The sequence below is a fragment of the Triturus cristatus genome, chromosome 12 (genome assembly GCF_964204655.1).
Source record: "Triturus cristatus chromosome 12, aTriCri1.1, whole genome shotgun sequence".
In the NCBI taxonomy this organism is placed as follows: domain Eukaryota; kingdom Metazoa; phylum Chordata; class Amphibia; order Caudata; family Salamandridae; genus Triturus; species Triturus cristatus.
In genome coordinates, this window is record NC_140595.1 from 927,604 (window position 1) to 947,325 (window position 19,722).

General features: G+C 49.8%; 1 protein-coding gene across 3 annotated transcripts in view; it reads right to left on the reverse strand.

Moving 5' to 3' along the window:
* GNG7 (G protein subunit gamma 7) overlaps positions 1–19,722 on the reverse strand; it is a 340,568-nt gene that overhangs the window by 191,469 nt on the left and 129,377 nt on the right. For 2 of the 3 annotated variants that reach the window (XM_085638528.1, XM_085638527.1), the window contains exon 2: positions 14,309–14,387. The exons of the other annotated variant lie outside the window; for it this stretch is intronic. The gene's annotated coding sequence lies outside the window, so the exon portion shown is untranslated. The remainder of the gene's footprint in view (positions 1–14,308; positions 14,388–19,722) is intronic. 3 annotated transcript variants of the gene reach the window in all.

Below are 19,722 nucleotides of genomic sequence, written 5' to 3' on the forward strand. Positions count from 1 at the left end.
TCCAAACTACGGCCAATCAGGCGCCAGCTCCTCTCTAGAACCTTCTCCTCGGAGCTCCTCACCTCAGATTTTCGTAGCACCAAAGTGACTTTAGAGTGTATGAGGAGAAGAGAGCCTCTGAAGGGAGGAGGGAGGGTCGCATGTGAATCTATGAAAGACACCAATACTGGAGAACCACCTGTTTACAGGTAAGTAACAATTGTTCTTCTCCAGTATTGGGGTGTCTTTCATAGATTCACATGCTTAAATATAGAATAGCTAGCAGTAACAATCATCATTGTTTCCATGATCACACAGCTTCGAAATTGTAATGACAATCAATCTTCTTATGCATATGACAGTACTGAATAACTGTAACAGTATAAATGCATCATTATGTCAATTATAAATGGAAACAATATGGAGGCGGGAGGAAGAGGCTCACCTTATTTAAAAAGATTGCGTAGCACTGCCTGTCCTACTGCAGCGTCCTCTTCGCTTAAAGTTGCCAAGCAGTAGTGCTTAGTAAACGTGTGTCTGGTCGACCACGTAGCTGCTCTGCAGATGTGTTGCAAAGGTACTCCAGCAAATAAGGCGGTAGATGATGATACTGCCCTAGTGGAGTGTGCTCTCACTGAAGACTGTAGGGGTTTGTTTGCTTTTTGGTGGCAGAAAACAATAGCTGCCGAAATCCAACGTGCAATCGTCGGCTTAGTAACCTGACGTCCTTTATGACAACGTCCATATGCTATAAAAAGTTGATCGGATTTTCGAAACGAAATTGTCCTACTGATGTAGAACTTTAGGCATCGCTTCACGTCCAAAGAGTGAAATCTTTGCTCTGCAGGTGTCTGAGGATTGGCAACAAAGGTCTTTAATATTACTGGTTCATTAATATGAAAATCAGTAGGCACCTTGGGTAGGAATGATGGATTGGTGCGTAACACTACAGCATCCGGTTTGAACTGCAGGAACGGAGGTTTGATGGTAAAAGCATGAATGTCACTGACACGACGTGAAGACGTTAATGCCAGAAGTAGTGCGACCTTCCAAGTTAGATATTTTAAGTCGGCCTTGTGAATGGGCTCGAACGGAGGTCTCATCAATTGCGCCAACACAACGTTAAGATGCCACAACGGAGGAGGGCGCCGAATTGGCGGGAATTTCCGAAACAAACCTTTAAAAAAGTGGCGGATTATTCTTGAGGAACAAAGGGAATTTGATCCATCCTGCCGGAAACGGGAAATTGCTGCTAGGAAAACCCGTAGGGTTGCATGAGACAGTCCAGAATTAGCTAGGTGCAAGAAGAAAGGTAGTAATTGGTGCGCCGTGGAGTGTATCGGGTGGACTTCGTTAGAAGCACACCAGTGGCAGAATCTTTTCCATTTGAACTTGTACGTCCTGATTGTAGAGGGTGCTCTTGCTTAGGCCAAAATATCCCTACAATCCTGCGGGATGTCTAGATGGGCGAACTCATGGTGTTCAGGTTCCAGGCCGATAAGCTCAGCGAGGAGGGATTTGGATGACAAATTCTCCCTTCGCTCATTGTGAGCAGATCTGTCCGATGTTGCAGGAGGATTGGTTGACATTGGGACATCAGGAGCAGTTCTGAGAACCACGCTTGTCGGGGCCAGCGTGGGGCTATTAGAATCAGGTGGCAAGGTTGTCTCTTCATTTTCCAAAGGACCCGAGGTATGAGGGGAATTGGAGGAAAGGCGTACGCAAATAGATTGCACCAGTTTATCAAAAGGGCATTCCCCTGCGACTCTTTGTGGGGATGCCAACTTGCATAATTCCGGCATTTCCGGTTCTCCGGCGTAGCAAAGAGATCCAGTTGCGGACGACCCCATAGTTGGAATATCCTCTCTAGAGTGGGTTGGTGTAATTCCCACTCGTGGGTCGACGAGGAGGACCTGCTCAGAGAATCCGCTAGGACATTGGATACTCCTGGTAGGTGTACTGCTGTAATCATGATTTGATGACTGAGAGACCAGTCCCAAATTCTTTGAGCTAACCTGGACAGATTTGGGGATTTTGTTCCGCCCTGTTTGTTCACATAGTGCATACAGGTTGTGTTGTCTGTCTGTATTAGCACTGATTCTCCTTGGATCAAGGGCAGAAATGACTTTAGAGCGAGATAAATCGCCATCAACTCCAACCTGTTGATGTGCCAAGTTCTTTGATGTGTTGACCATCTCCCTTTTACCGAGAGATCCTCCAAATGTGCACCCCATCCCTCTAATGAGGCGTCTGTCGTGATTGTCCTGTCCGGCGGCACCGACAGAAAAGACGTGCCTTCTGTCAAGTTGGCTGGATTTGTCCACCATGCGAGTGCTGACCTCATTTGATCTGTGACACGTACCATGTCGTGGAAAGAACCCGTTACTTGACGCCACTGAACATCCAGTGCTTCCTGAATAGGACGTGTTCTCAGCCTGCAATGGGGAACTAAGGCAATGGAGGATGACGCCATCCCCAGAAACGATTTTAACAATCTCACAGAAACTGACTCTTTTGACCTGATCAAAGCCACCAGCCGTAGAATCTTTTGCAGACGCTCTTGGGAGAGAAACGCTTTTGCTGATACCGTTTCCAGAGTTGCTCCCAGAAAATCCCTTTGTTGAGCAGGATGAGGTTGGGATTTCGCTGCATTTATGGACAGACCTAATGAGCGAAACACGTTCTGGCATAGAAGTATGTGTTGTTTTAGGTGAGTGCTTGACTGAGATTTCAGGAGAAAATCGTCCAGATATGGAAAAATTTGCACTCCCTGAAGTCGCAGAAACGCTATCACTGGAGCTAGTACCTTCGTGAACACACGAGGGGCCGAGCGCAGACCAAACGGTAACACTTTGAATTGGTAATCGTGTTGACCCACTCGAAAGCGCAGGAACTTCCGATGCCTTTGTAATATAGGAATATGAAAATAGGCATCCTGGAGATCTATTGTTGCCATGAAATCTTCCTGCGAGAGTAGACGCAAGATGTCTACTAGCGTCATCATACGAAAGGATTGGCTCTTTAGGTATTTGTTTAGTGCCCTTAGATCGAGGATGGGCCTCCACTCTCCGTTCTTCTTTGTGATCAGAAAGAATCGGGAATAAAAACCCTTTCCCCTTTGAGATACTGGCACCAATTCTACAGCTCCCTTCTGCTTTAGAAGTCGAACTTGATGTAAAAGTTCTTTCATGTGAGCAGGTGGTGGTCCGGAGGGTGGTGTGGAAGGAGGGAATCTGGTGTATTCTAAGGCGTGTCCTTTTTTCACAATGTCCAAAACCCAACGGTCCCTTGTGACGGAGGACCATTGAGAAAGGAACAGAGAGATTCGACCTCCAACCCTGCATGTCCGGAAAGAGTCACTGTCTTTTAGATGCGTTTCCTCTGTATGAGGATTTCCCTCTATACGACTTGGAGGCCTGCTGTCGTGAAGATTGCTGTTGCTGGCCATTCGAATATCGGTTGGATCCTTGATTATAGGGTCTGTATTGATTACTACCCCTGCGAAAATTGGAGGAGGTGCCGCGTCCGCGTGCACCACGAAAATTTTGCCTTTGAAATTGTAGGTTTCCTAAGGATCTAGCTGTCTCAGTATCCTTCTTTATGGACTGGAGTGCCTCATCAACGTGACTTCCAAATAACGCCTCGCCATCATAAGCCAAGTTAAGGATCATGGACTGTACCTCCTGACGAAAGGATGTTGATTTTAACCATCCTTGCCTGCGCAGAACAGCCGCTCCGGCAAGCTGACGGAACCCCGTGCAGGCGATGTCTACTGCACAATCAATTATCGCCGCCGATGCTGCTTCTCCCTCTTGAAGCAACTTCATTGCTTCTGCCTTAGATGGCTCCGGCAACTCTTGCAGCACATCTGAAATATCAGCCCACACTTGTCGGTCATAGCGACCCAATATGGCCAAGGCATTAGCTGCTCTAACCACAGTAGAGGCCATTGAAGAGAATTTACGCCCTATGGCATCCATTCGACGTCCGTCACGATCCGGTGGTGCGGTGACAGTCGACGCCGGATTTTTCGCCTTACGTTGCGCTGCCTGCGTAACGACTGACTCAGGTTTAGCCTGTCCCGTGAGGCATGCTGGGGTTCCTATTGGTGCCTTATATTTTTTCTCTAATCGAGGCACCTGTGCCAGCAAGGTATTCGGTGTTTGCATCAACTTCTTGCCTTCTTCCCAAATAAATTCTACAATAGGAATAGCATGAGTCTGTTTAAAAGGTTGACTTTTGAAATCATAAAGGAAATAATCTTCCTCTCTGCGCTCCATTGTCAGTTTAAAACGTTGCGCTGCCCTCTCCATTAGTTGGTGAAAGTTCGCTATGTCCACTGGAGGTGAATCCCCTGTTACTATCTGAGAGGGGGATGGTGTTTGTGCTTGGTAATTGTCCCACTCCGCCATATCATCGTCATCGTTATCCACATCCCCATTATCATCTGGGATTTCACCCTCTTCTGTTTCTTGAGGGACTTCCTGCGGAGGCTCATAGTGAGGCAACACTCTCTCTGGGACCTGTCTTGGTGGGGCAGAGGGTAGCAGAGGTAAACGATTTACAATTGGTATCAGTGGTATAGTTGTTGGAACCACAGGAGTTGACGGGACCTCAGAACGTTGTGGAGAAAGAGGAAAGCGTTGATTATAGTCGTCCAACATGCGTTGGAGATTAGTTATGAGCGACAATGGAAGAGTCGCCGTTGCATGATTCGCAGGCACCTGCTGCATGTAAACTGGATCTTCATCCTCACTGCTGTCATCCTGGCATTTAATTATCAAGTCGGATGGGCTTTGCGCCGTTCCAAAGGACTCCGGTAAACCCTCGGACTCCTGATCAGAATCCGTAGCAAATAAAGGTGAAGGAGGCTGCGCATCCCCTACAGGAATAATCTCTTCCTGTGTAGTTGGTAATGGTGTCAAAGGAACCCCAGTGAATGATGAAAGCGACGCTGAAGTTGCGTGAGGTAGCTGTTCCCTCCTTGACCTTTGGGCAGACGATATCCTGTTCACCTTTATCTTTATGAAAGAACCTGCCGTCGACTGCTGCATGGTATGCACTGTGGACGTCTTCGGAGAAGGCCTCGTCGACGGAGCGGTCGATAATGGAACGATGGTCGACGGAATAGTCGTCGGCGGAATCTGTGCCAACGAAATCGACGTCGACGGAACCGCCGTCGACGGAGCCGCCGTCGACGGAGCCGTCGCCGACGAGGCTTTAGTCGACGAAGCCGCCGTCGACTATCCCGTCGACGGGATCTTCTTCTTCGTCGACGACGATGTAATGGGCAAAATAGAAGTCACCGCCCTTGTAGTACTGATGGTCACCGTCGACGAGGATAACGTCGACAGAACACTCGTCGACGCCGAAGCAGCTGATGTCGTCGTCAGAGTCAGCGTCGACGAGCCTGATACAGCAGATCTCGTCGTCGGCAGCATCGTCGACGAGGCGGACAGTCTTTTTCCTGAGGACTGGGAAGTAGACGCCTCTACAGCCTGAGAACTATGTCCCGAAGGCGACAAAACAGTAGGTGAGACAGCAGAAGTGGCAGCTGTCAGAGTCAAAGACAGTTTCTTTTTCTTGAGGAAAGGAGATGGTAACTCCTGCACACTACTGCGCTTAGAGGCTGTCTGAGAACGGCCAGAAAGAAGACTTTCCATATCAGACACTGGGTCATCTTTATCCTTCAGTCTCTGTAACCATATTAAGAGACGGCCTTCTCTGTCCTTTAAAGTCTTTGTAGAAAAAGTTCTACAAAATTTACATTATGCCACTTCATGATCTGGGTACAAACAGTAAATACACTTACTGTGTGGGTCCTCAGAAAATAAACGCAGCTTTCCACACGAAGAACATGGTCTAAACAAAGATTTCTTACTTGAAGACATTCTGACTGACAAAAACTGAGCAGAGCTCAGGGAGACTCCCTGTCACACGACGTGCGGTAGAAAATCGGAGGTGAGGAGCTCTGAGGAGAAGGTTCTGGAGAGGAGCTGGCGCCTGATTGGCCGTAGTTTGGACTAACATAATGACAGAGATAGACTGCGAATGTCTTTTTTCTCTTTCCATGTTTCTCTATGGAAATTTCATATAGGGACATTCTTTAGGTTATTACATGCTTATATCTCTGTTTTATATAATTACGTATGTATAAGTATGTATATATATATATATATATATATATATATATATATATATATATATATATATATATATATATATATATTATCACTGTATATATTGCTATATTATTTACCGTGGGACTCCCACTCCGACGACGGGGAATATTCAAGCATGTGAATCTATGAAAGACACCCCAATACTGGAGAAACACAGATCAGTCGTCTTTGGTCCCCTGGTGACCACACACAGAGGTGGCGCACAGTATCACTGCGCAAGTGCGAAGGGGGGAATCTGACAGAGGGCGCAAAAGGTGTGGCTCCGAACAGGTCCGGGGCAGGAGGCGTGAACAAGGCACGAACAAGGCACGCTATACACACAGATCAGTCTTCTTCGGGCCCCAGATGAGTACACACAGATCATTCTTTGTTGGGCCCCTGATGAGCACACACAGATCATTCTTCTTTGGGCCCCTGATGACCACACACAGATCAGCCTTCCTTGGTCCCCCTGGAGACCATACACAGATAAGCCTTCTTTGGGCCCCTGACGACCAGAGATCAGTCTTCGTTGGGCCTCTGATGAGTACACACAGATCAGTCTTCTTTGGTCCCACACACAGATCAGTCGTCTTTGGGCCCCTGATGATCACACAGAGATCAGTCTTCTTTAGGCCCCTGATGACCACACACAGATCAGTCTTCCTTGGTCTCCCTGGAGACCACACACAGATCAGTCTTCTGTGGGCTCCTGACGACCAGAGATCAGTCTTCTTTGGGCCCCTGATGACCACACACAGATCAGTCTTCTTTGGTCTCACACACAGATCAGTCGTCTTTGGGCCCCTGATGATCACACACAGATTAGTCTTCTTTGGTCCCACACACAGATCAGTCTTCTTTGGTCCCACACACAGATCAGTCTTTGTTGGTCCCACACACAGATCAGTCCTCGTTGGTCCCACACACAGATCAGTCTTCTTTGGTCCCACACACAGATCAGTCTTCTTTGGTCCCACACACAGATCAGTCTTCGTCGGTCCCACACACAGATCAGTCTTCTTTGGTCCTGCATACCGATCAGTCTTTGTTGGTCCCACACACAGAGCAGTCTTCTTTGGTCCCACGCACAGATCACTCTTCGTTGGTCACACACACAGATCAGTCTTCTTTGGTCCCGCATACCGATCAGTCTTTGTTGGTCCCACACACAGATCAGTTGTCTTTGGGCCCCTGATGATCACACACAGATCAGTCATCTTTGGTACCCCTGGAGACCACACACAGATCAGTCTTCTTTGGTCCCACACACAGATCAGTTTTCTTTGGTCCCACACACTGATCAGTCTTCGTTGGTCCCACACACTGATCAGTCTTCATTAGTCCCACACACAGATCAGTCTTCTTTGGTCCCACACACAGATTAGTCTTCTTTGAGCCCCCAATAACCACACACAGATCAGTCGTTGTTGGTCCCACACACAGATCACTCTTCTTTGGGCCCCTGATGAGCACACACAGATCAGTCTTCTTTGGGCCCCTGATGAGCAGAGATCAGTCTTATTTGGGCCCCTGGTGACTCCACACAGATTAGTCTTCTTTGGGCTCCTGATGAGCACACACAGATCAGTCTTCTTTGGTCCCACACACAGATCAGTCTTTTTGGTCCCCCTGGAGACCACACACAGATCAGTCATCTTTGGTCCCACACACAGATCAGTCTTCTTTGGCCCCCTGGAGACCAGACACTGATCAGTCGTCTTTGGGCCCCTGATGATCACACACATATCAGTCGTCTGTGGGCCCCCTGGAGACCACACACAGATCAGTCATCTTTGGGCCCCTGATGACCACACACATATGTCTTCTTTGGGCCCCTGTTGACCACACACAGATCAGTCTTCTTCGGGCCCCTGGTGACCCCACACACATCAGTCTTCTTTGGGCCCACACATAGATCAGTCTTCTTTGGGCCCCTGATGACCACACACAGATCAGTCTTCGTTGGGCCCCTGATGACCACAGATCAGTCTTCTTTGGGCCCCGGATGACCAGTCTTCAGTCTTCTTTGGGCCCCTGGTGACCCCACACAGATCAGTCTTCTTTGGTCCCACACACAGATCAGTCTTCTTTGGTCCCCCCGAAGACCACACACAGATCAGTCGTCTTTGGGCCCCTGATGATCACACACAGATCAGTCTTCTTTGGTACCCCTGGAGACCACACACAGATCAGTCTTCTTTGGTCCCACACACAGATCACTCTTCGTTGATCCCACACATAGATCAGTCTTCTTTGGGCCCGATGACCACACACAGATCAGTCTTCTTTGGGCCCATGATGACCAGAGATCAGTCTTCTTTGGGCCCCTGGTGACCCCACACAGATCAGTCTTCTTTGGTCCCACACACAGATCAGTCTTCTTTGGTCCCACACACAGATCAGTCTTCTTTGAGCCCCCAATAACCACACACAGATCAGTCTTTGTTGGTCCCACACACAGATCACTCTTTTTTGGGCCCCTGATGAGCAGAGATCAGTCTTATTTGCGCCCCTGGTGACTCCACACAGATTAGTCTTCTTTGGGCTCCTGATGAGCACACACAGATCAGTCTTCTTTGGTCCCACACACAGATCAGTCTTTTTGGTCCCCCTGGAGACCACACACAGATCAGTCATCTTTGGTCCCACACACAGATCAGTCTTCTTTGGGTCTCCTGGAGACCAGACACTGATCAGTCGTCTTTGGGCCCCTGATGATCACACACATATCAGTCTGTGGGCCCCCTGGAGACCACACACAGATCAGTCATCTTTGGGCCCCTGATGACCACACACATATAAGTCTTCTTTGGGCCCCTGTTGACCACACACAGATCAGTCTTCTTTGGGCCCCTAATGACCAGAGATCAGTCTTCTTCGGGCCCCTGGTGACCCCACACACATCAGTCTTCTTTGGGCCCACACATAGATCAGTCTTCTTTGGGCCCCTGATGACCCCACACACACATCAGTCTTCTTTGGGCCCACACATAGATCAGTCTTCTTTGGGCCCCTGATGACCACAGATCAGTCTTCTTTGGGACCCTGATGACCAGAGATCAGTCTTCTTTGGGACCCTGGTGACCCCACACAGATCAGTCTTCTTTGGTCCCACACACAGATCAGTCTTCTTTGGTCCCCCAGAATACCACACACAGATCAGTCTTCTTTGGTCCCACACATAGATCAGTCTTCTTTGGGCCCCTGATGACCACACACAGATCAGTCTTCTTTGGGCCCCTGATGACCAGAGATCAGTCTTCTTTGGGCCCCTGGTGACCCCACACAGATCAGTCTTCTTTGGTCCCACACACAGATCAGTCTTCTTTGGTCCCCCAGAATACCACACACAGATCAGTCTTCTTTGGTCCCACACATAGATCAGTCTTCTTTGGGCCCCTGATGACCAGAGATCAGTCTTCTTGGGGCCCCTGATGACCCCACACACATCAGTCTTCTTTGGGCCCACACATAGATCAGTCTTCTTTGGGCCCCTGATGACCACAGATCAGTCTTCTTTGGGACCCTGATGACCAGAGATCAGTCTTCTTTGGGACCCTGGTGACCCCACACAGATCAGTCTTCTTTGGTCCCACACACAGATCAGTCTTCTTTGGTCCCCCAGAATACCACACACAGATTAGTCTTCTTTGGTCCCACACATAGATCAGTCTTCTTTGGGCCCCTGATGACCACACACAGATCAGTCTTCTTTGGGCCCCTGATGACCAGAGATCAGTCTTCTTTGGGCCCCTGGTGACCCCACACAGATCAGTCTTCTTTGGTCCCACACACAGATCAGTCTTCTTTGGTCCCCCAGAATACCACACACAGATCAGTCTTCTTTGGTCCCACACATAGATCAGTCTTCTTTGGGCCCCTGATGACCACACACAGATCAGTCTTCTTTGGGCCCCTGATGACCAGAGATCAGTCTTCTTTGGGCCCCTGGTGACCCCACACAGATCAGGCTTCTTTGGTCCCACACACAGATCAGTCTTCTTTGGTCCCCCCGAAGACCACACACAGATCAGTCGTCTTTGGGCCCAAGATGATCACACACAGATCAGTCTTCTTCAGATCCTTGCTAGCATTCACTGATCTCAATCTCTATCACCCACCTGGCGCTCAGATACCAATTTTGCTCTCCAACAGACCCTTGGTGATCACTCAGCAGTGATCACAACCTCCGTCCAGGCTTATACGGGCACTTGCCAAGCACTCACTCATCTTAGACTGACTCACTAACCGCCTTTTTCAGACCCTGTGATAACTTATTGATGCTATGCTATATCAAACAGCTGGACTTCAGAAGTGCGACAAACACAAACTGATGCAATCACTCATTCAGTAGTCTCCATCAGATCCCAAGCAATAACTCATCTAGTTTTACTTTTCACACACCCCTGGCAATCACTTAGGAAAGGTAGTTTATGTACTGGGACTGCCCTGTCTATCAAGGCACCTGGTTCCTTACAACAAAAAATAGGTTCACTCCCAATGAAATGTAAGGAAAAAATCAATTATTTAAAGTATTAACAGTTTGTGATGGTGTTGGGTATTTTGACACCTTTTAGTAAGTCCATGTGTTTGTTCAATCAATCAATCAATCAAGGAAATTTATAGAGCGCACTACCTACCCGTAGGGTCTCGAGGCGCTGGGGGGGGGGGGGGGGGTGCAGCTACTGCTCGAACAGCCAGGTCTTGAGCTTCTTCCTGAAGGAGAGGTGGTCTTGGGTCAGGCGCAGGTCGGCCGGGAGGGAGTTCCAGGTCTTGGCGGCCAGGTAGGAGAAGGACCTTCCTCCAGCAGTGGTTCTGCGGATGCGTGGGACGGTGGCGAGGGCGTGGCTGGCGGATCGGAGGTGGCGTCTGGGAGCGTAGAAGTTGATTCGGTTGTTGAGGTAGCTCGGGCCTTGGTCGTGGAGAGCTTTGTGTGCGTGGGTAAGGAGGCGGAAGGTGATTCTCTTGTTGATCGGGAGCCAGTGCAGGTCTCTTAGGTGTCCGGAGATGTGGCTGTGACGTGGGATGTCGAGGATGAGTCTGGCTGAGGCGTTCTGGATGCGCTGGAGTCTCTTCTGGATCTTGGCGGTGGTTCCGGCGTAGAGTGCGTTGCCGTAGTCCAGTCGGCTGGTGACGAGGGCCTGGGTGACGGTCTTCCTGGTCTCCGTGGGGATCCACCAGAAGATCTTCCGAAGCATGCGCAGGATGTTGAAGCACGATGAGGAGACGGCGTTGACTTGCCTGGTCATGGAGAGGGAGGAGTCCAGGATGAAACCCAGGTTGCGTGCGTGGTCTGTCGGTTTGGGTGCGGTGCCCAGGGCGGGGGGCCACCAGGAGTCGTCCCAGGCGGAGGGCGTGGAGCCCAGGATGAGGACCTCCGTCTTATCTGAGTTCAGCTTCAGGCGGCTCGTCGTCATCCACTCGGCTACCTCTCTCATCCCTTTGTGCAGGTTGGCTCTGGCGGCGGCGGGGTCGTCGTTGGTCAGGGAGAGGATCAGCTGGGTGTCGTCGGCGTAGGAGATTATGTTGAGGTTGTGTTGGCGTGCGATGGCCGCGAGAGGGCTCATGTAGACGTTGAAGAGAGTCGGGCTCAGTGAGGATCCCTGAGGGACGCCGCAGATGACTTCGGTGGCCTCTGACTTGTACGGTGGTAGGCGGACTCTTTGTGTTCTTCCGTTGAGAAAGGAGACGATCCATTCCAGCGCCTTCTCCTGGATTCCGACGTTGCTGAGGCGCTGTACTAGGGTGCGGTGGCAGACCGTGTCGAAAGCCGCGGAGAGGTCTAGGAGGATGAGGGCCGCTGTTTCCCCGTTGTCCATCAGGGCTCGGATGTCGTCAGTGGCGGCGATGAGGGCGGTCTCGGTGCTGTGGTTGGTCCGGAATCCAGACTGTGATGGGTCGAGGGATCCATTCGTCTCGAGGAAGGCGGCCAGCTGTTTGTTGACGGTTTTCTCGATGACTTTGGCTGGAAACGGTAGTAGAGAGATGGGGCGGTAGTTCTTGAGTTCGGTGGGGTCTGCTGTGGGTTTCTTGAGTAGAGCGCTGAGTTCGGCGTGCTTCCAGCTCTCGGGGAAGGTGGCGGTGTCGAATGAGGTGTTGATGATGTCCCGCAGGTGGGGAGCGATGACAGCGTCGGCTTTGTTGAAGACGTGGTGAGGGCAGGGGTCTGTCGGAGATCCGGAGTGGACGGAGTTCATCGTGTGGACGGTGTCTTCGGTGTTGACCGGGGTCCAGGCGCGGAGGATGGTGGTGGGTGGCGTTGCTGCGGTCGTGGCGTGGGTCGGATGGGTGCTGAAGCTGTTGTGTAAGTCCGCGATCTTGTTGTGGAAGTAGGAGGCGAGGGAGTTGCAGAGGTCTTGCGAAGGGGTGATGTCGTTGCTTCCGGCGTTGGGGTTGGAGAGCTCTTTCACGATGTTGAAGAGTTCCTTGCAGTTGTGAGCGTTGTTGTCCAGTCGGTTCTTGAAAGCCGTCTTCTTGGCGATGCGGATCAGTTGGTGGTGTTTCCGGGTGGCAAGCCTGAGGGTGGTCCTGTTGTCCAGCGTGGGTTCCCTTCTCCAGGCTTTCTCGAGGGCGCGGCAGTACTTCTTGGAGCTCTTGAGTTCGTCGGTGAACCAAGGGGCTCTCTTGCTGCCGGGTCTGCTGGGCGGGGTCCTCAGTGGGGCGAGTTCGTCCGCGCAGTCGCTGATCCACTTCGTGAGGTTGTCGGCGGCCTGGCTGGGGTTCGCTGAGCTGGCCGGAGGGTGCTGGCTCAGGGAGGCGGCGAGCTGGTCGGCTGTGATCTTGTTCCAGCTTCTTCGGGCAGCCTGTTGCTGGTGGTGGTGGATCGTCGTTCTTCTGAAGGTGAAGTGGATGCATCTGTGATCCGTCCAGTGGAGTTCTGTGGCGTGGCTGAAGGTGATGTCTTTGCTGGATGAGAAGATGGCGTCGAGTGTGTGTCCGGCGAGGTGGGTGGGGGTGGACACCAGCTGCTTGAGTCCAAGGTTGGCGAGGTTGTCGAGCAGGGTGCTGGTGTTGCAGTCGTTGTTGTTCTCCAGGTGGAAGTTGAAGTCCCCCAGGAGGATGTAGTCGGCGGAGGGGAGGGCGTGCGGGCTGACGAAGTCGGCGATGTCCTCGCTGAATTGAGTGCGTGGTCCCGGAGGTCGGTAGATCAGGGTGCCTCTGAGGGTGGTCTTCGGGTCGGTGTGGATCTGGAAGTGCAGGTGTTCGGCGGAGGGTGGGGAGTTGTCGGTGCTGGTCGTGATGCGGATGGTGTTCTTGTGGATGATGGCGATGCCTCCTCCCATCTGGTTGGCGTTGCGATCCTTCCGGGTGATCTTGTATCCTTCTGGGATGGCGATGGCGATGGCGATGTCGGGCGTTGAGGAGGCGTTCATCCAGGTCTCCGTGATGAAGGCGACGTCGGGGGCTGTGGTGTCGATGAGGTTCCAGAGTTCGATGGCGTGTCTGTGGACGGAGCGGGTCCAGCGGGTTCACCATTAGAAAGACTATATATCCACGATAATGCATTTAATTCACGGTGATAAACACTTGAATGTTTGCCTTATTTAGGACATCACAGACTGCATACAGCTGATTACTTGCAGATCTTCTACCCAGCAGCTTTGAGTTGAAATCAGATGAATTCCCTTGAAAGAAAGATTATCAGGCCAGGGTTGGGCGCCCAGAGCAGGTTGTTGCTTCGATGCAACATTAAATAGGAGATGTTTTTGCATGGCTCAGAGATGTAGAGTGTGACATCAATGGGTTATGTGGGGCATACAGCAGCTCATACCGGTGAAGCTGCTCCTAGGACATGCCCCCAATAGGACAGTCCTAGACAGCACACTGTGCAACTTGTTGTAACAAAAACAAACACCTTTACATCACCCACTGCATACTAACAATGTGAGACACGGGGAGATACAGTAATGTGTCCAGAATCACACAATCAAGTGCCATGGTCTAATAAAAAAACAGGTTGCCCATTTACTTTTACAACTAGGTCACATCCCCTCCACTTCATATGTCGATGAACTTTGCAGTTCATCTTAAAAGCCTTGACACAAATCTAGTCTTCCTTGTGAACCTTAGCAGAGTTTCTAGGGAGTCTTCAGTGTTTCTTTGCCATGACAGCTCTACCACAATGTAAAGTTTAGGCTACAGTTCTGATGGCGTTCCAGACCTACCGTGACAGCAGGGGCACACTGCAATCAAGTCTTTCCAGCAGACAAATGACACCCAGTCAGAGAGACACAAGTTCCAACCCTGAAAAGCAAGAGAGAGTTAGTTCTCCATGAGTCCGAAACCCCATCCGTACACAATGTGCCAAGAACAGTGCAGTCGTAGCAGCCTGGCGAATAACATTCACCACACCGTTCACCTGCAGCCAGCCATACCCTAGTCACATGCCTCTACATTCTTCACAAAACAAGGGTGACTTTCAAGCACAGGAGTCTCTACAGGGGCCAGATGGGGCCCCTGACCCCAGCTCTATTTGTCATGGACCCACCTGGTCCCCACCACCATAGCTATTGAATGTGCTAGGAGGCGGCACAGACAGACAGACACTGCACCTTGCTGCACACATTACATTGTCTATATACCTTTCCCTGCAAAGCAGTGTTTGCTCAAAATGTTTAAAGTCAGCCTTTGTTTGTATTTGCTTAAAAAGTTTTAAATCAGCCTTTCTATGTATGTTTGCATATATCCATCTAATTAATATATACACTTTACCTACTGGTGGTTGTCAGTAGTTAGTCATAGGTAGGACCATGTTTTCATAGAAAAAACATTTTTTGACTTCGCTCTATCTTTGGTGCCAGTTTACGAATCTTCACGAAATGTTCACAAAAAAGTGTACCAGTCATTCTAGTTGTGTATGGAAAGTTTTGGGGTGGGCTGTCCGGCGGGGGCCCAGAAAAAGGGGGTGGGGGGCAAAAAAAGTGCATTTCAATTGTTAACTCCCATAGGGATTTTGAACATGACTAAGGCCCGAACCGCTGGGTGGAATTACACCAAATTTGGAAGGAAGGTAGCTCTTGATCCAGAAGGCACATTTTTTGTTATGTTATTTGGTGTAAATGTATTCAGTAGTTTTCAAGGAATTAACTGAAAACCAAATTTCTATATCTGAAGACGCAGATCCTCCAAGGCTCAGACAGTCCCTGTGCGGATATCGGATTGGCTGTCAACACTTTAACCAGGAAGTGTTGTCAACCATCTTGCCCGAAGAAAAAAAGTAGCGTTAAAAAAAAAAAGGGGCAGGGTAGTAATACCCTGACCCACTAGCTCCGGACAAATAAGTGCTTTTATTTAAATAAAAAAAAAAAAGCGGAAAAATTGCGACTGAGTCGTGAATCCGCAGACCAAAAGAAACCCAAAACAATTGCAGTATCCCACACTTGTTTACATTATAGCCACTGGATGGGTCATGTCCCGGGAGCAGATTAATAAGTTAAAAAAGAAAGGGAACACCATCGCTATGAAGCTTTATTTAAATAATGGAGGGGGGCCGCGTAGACTCGCCCTTCACTGGGCTGATGGAAGCACCGAGGACCACCACCTCCCTGGGGCTTTTTTTCTAAAGAATGGAGGGGGTAGCGAGGGACCTGCTCCTGGGGTTTGATATGCTCTGGGGACCACCACCTCCCTGGACCAACATTGAATAATATGCTGGGGGCTGTGCAGACCCCACCCCCGGGCCCTGGGGACCAATACCTCCCAGGGGCAAATACATTTTTTTTAAAAAGGGAGTGGCCACGTGGAACCTCCTCCTGGGCAATATATAGCCCAGTGGGACCATTGCCTACCCGGGGCTGGGTCGTGAAAGTGAAAGGCTCCCTCCTGGAGCCAATAATGGCCCTGGGGACCGCCACCCCGAGGGCCATCTCCTGCTATCTACCGAGGTCCCCACCATCAGGAGATAGCAGTTTGCTTTGGCTCGGCAGGAGCTGTGACAGCTACCACCAAGCAAAAGCAAACACTGCTCCCAGCAAGCGAGAGCTGTCAAAATGCTTCCACATGCTGGAGAGGAGTTTTCATCTCTTTCCCTGCCCGCAGACATGCAGGCATTTAAAGAGATGAAAGTATTGTTACCGTAGGCAAGGAGCTGCAGTTCCAGCAGGTCCCTGTGTGCTGAAGCAATGTCGCTCCTGCAGGAGGCAGGGAGCCAGCTGAGACCATGGGGGCCTTGAGGCTCCTTCCATGGTCCCCAACATGTACCCTGGGTGGGGCACCCAGGTAGATGTGTCGGGCCTCGGGGTGGGTCAACAGTGCTGAAATCGGCCCGGGGAGGAGGGGGGCACAAGGTCCCCCTCCCCCAATTAATTTCAGCCAAGCCGGAGGCCGAAATCGGCCTGCAAAGGGGGACCGTGTTGCCCCCCTCCCAGCCATTCTGAGCCTTATGCTCCTATGACAGAAATTAAATCTCAACAGGAAGCACTTACAATTATAAACATTGCAGGTGCCCCAGCTGAAGCCCCACTTTGGTAAAGTGCAATTGATCCTAATTCCAGGGCTTGGCGAAGGCAAAGCATTTGTGCTTTCTTGGCAACTGATCTATTGGAGTGCAATTTGTAGAGACTGTGATGAGTGGGTTCTTTCTTGTCCCTACTCGGTGAGAGCTGAGTCCATTGTTTTCCCTTATAATTACTAAGAGTATTCAAATGTACAAATCACTTGGAAGCATCGCCATTTGCTCTCCCCCCAAACTTAGTAGTATGCAAAGGTCTTCCTGTATTTTGCCAGGATGATGGACAGCTTAACAAGCGACTCCTCAGCACATTTTTCGAAACTTTTGGTGAGGCACTCTTGATGCCGAGGAATAGGAGGACATCTGCACCAAACAAAGAAACAGTTGCTTCATATAGCTAAGAAGAAATACCCTTGCTTGGTGGAGATATACCTCTTTGTTCTCTCGTCATCTTCTCTATAGGAAGGTTCATGCTATGATAAATCTCTGGATAAAGACACACCAGGTACAATCACTTTGCCAAAACACAGACAAGATCACTGGTGACATTTCCTTGTGCTCCATTATGCAGCTGTCGTCTACAATGCATACTGGGCATTTACCCAAGGAGGTAGCACTTAGTAATTAACCAGTAGAAAGTACTCCACTTGGGTAGACATTTAGAGCAAAACTGTGAACTCTTATTGGTTAAAGGGGCAGGTGTGGTTCCTTTATGGCCCAGTCACTCACACAGCTACTGACACACCCACACAGACACTAAGACACCCACTTACACACTCAGGCAGTCACACAACCACTGACAGACCCACTCAGACACTGACACACCCACTCACAGACCTACTCAGGCACTCATGCACCCACTTAAAGATGCACTCAGACACTCTCATACCCACTCGCAAACTCACTCATGCACCTACACACAGAACCACTCAGACACTCTCACAGCCTCTCATATACCCATTCAAATCCAAAGATTACTGGGTTAGTTATACCTAGGAAATAACATATAAAAAATGTAGAAATTCACACAAAAAAAAAGCCATAGGTTACAGGGATGTTATAGTTAGGAAAGAGAATTTAAAAAATGTAGAAATTCACTGAAAAAGTCTCACTTTGAAAAGAAAGTGGGAGAGCAAGATGGCGTTAGTGTGATTTCTCGCCTCCCAGCCGCCCTCGCCGTGTAGGAGTGCATCATCAGTTGGCAGTCGACTACGTTGCCTGGACACGGGATGCCGACACCGGGGTCGCATCTTGAAGCCCTGTTTTGCTGTCAAATCATTTTGGGAACTCCGGCTGCTAGACGCGGTTGTTTGTGTCCCCTGGGAGAAAGTTGAGGGACGTTTCTTTCTGCCGGCCGGCTATCATACTCCTGGCTTGCATCGAGTCTGTTTCCAGGGCTCAGTGGAAGCCGAGTCGGAGTATGTCGACTCGGGGAGCGAGAGGCTCCAAATCCAAGACTACGGCTGTTAATGCCAGACAGGAAGATGGCGAAGCCAGACACCTCCACAAAAGGTAAACGCGAGACGGGGGGGGGCACTAAAAAGCCAGCAGGGAGTCCTGGTGGAGGAGGAGTGTCTAAGGTGGGCTCTCAGCCCTCTATCATCAAACATTTTACTAACACTAAGTTACCGGCTACTAATGCTGAAATCGCACTGCTCCCAGGGGGTAACTTTGACACACTGATGACTGAAAAAGGGAACTCTAATTTACCACAACTGGGCGAGCAGAGTGTAGAGGGCTCTAATGGCGTTATTGATGCTTTCAAACCAGAAGCCCCCTCCCTGGCCCCATTAACCAGCAATATGAGTCTTATGACCATGCTTTCCCCTGTTTCTAGTGTTTGCACCCCTGCTTCAGCTTCCAGCTGGAAAGAGCTGGAATCTAATCTCTCTCCAAATATGGAAATCAATCCGAGGTTGCTGGCTCCCCAGACTCTAGAATTAAATGGTGAACATTTCTTTTCGGTGTCTGATGGCTCTGAATCTGTAACAGAAGACGGCTTGACCAGTGCAAGTGACAATGATGTATCTGACAATAACAAAGTAATCCCTCTACAGACACAGGGACTGTACAACATCAGAAGAGGTCGCGCAATAAGATAAAAAGACGTAGCCAGCTTAAGTGGGATTATTCAGACTACTAGCTTTCTTTTTCCCGTGGAGAGGAGGCTTCAAAAACCTTAAACTGGGAGAATACAGGAGCCGCATCTGAAGTTTTGGAAGAGCCCTCTTTAACCTCCATTTTGGTCTCTATCAAGCAGTTTCAGGAAGAAGTACGCTCTGACGGTCGCCTCGCAAAAGGGGCCGTGAAAAAACTGCAAGGGGACATGAGAAAGCAAAGCAAAATATGTACCAATATTGGAGATCGGGTCACCATGGTGGAAGGTCGTACAGAAAGTTTAGAAACTGAAGTAACTGCTTTAAAAGACCAAGGGTCTTCCCAAGCGGTATGCCTAACAGACTTAATGACAAAGATGGAGGAGCAGGAAAATAGACAACGCCGGAATAACCTCCGCCTATTAGGGATTCCTGAAGGGACGGAGGGGGGGGCGATCCACAGCGTTTTGTTGTCAAACTCTTGAGGGACGCTTTTCCTGAACACTCTAACTGGAATTGGGATCACGACATCCAGCGGGCACACCGCTTTCCTTTCAACTCAAAGAAACGACAGGATGGCAGTAGTTATAGCGGAGATAAGCCTAGGGCCTTTTTGGTGTACCTTGGGAACTTTTTGCTTAGGCAGTTGGTCTACGATCAGGCCCGTCCCAATTCCCAGAAGGGCTCTAATGGGGTGTTGTTCTTTGCTAAACCTGATCTTTGTCACGCCACAGTGGAGCGGAGGTGGCGTCTGCACCAGCTAATCGCCCCATTCCAACAACAGGGTGCCCAGGTTTTCCTAATGAACCCGGCTAGACTTAAGGTTATCTTGAATGGGTCTTCTCGCATCTTTCTATCAGAGATTAAGGCAGAGGAGTTCCTTGGGGAAGTCAAGGCCAGAAAGCGGAATAGTTAGTTAGCACTTTAGACAATAAAGACTGATATTCTTAGTATAGGTCGGTCCTCTTCTCTCTTCTATTCTCTATGTTTTCTTTTTGCTTTTTCCTTATTATTTGTTACTGCGGTGGATAAG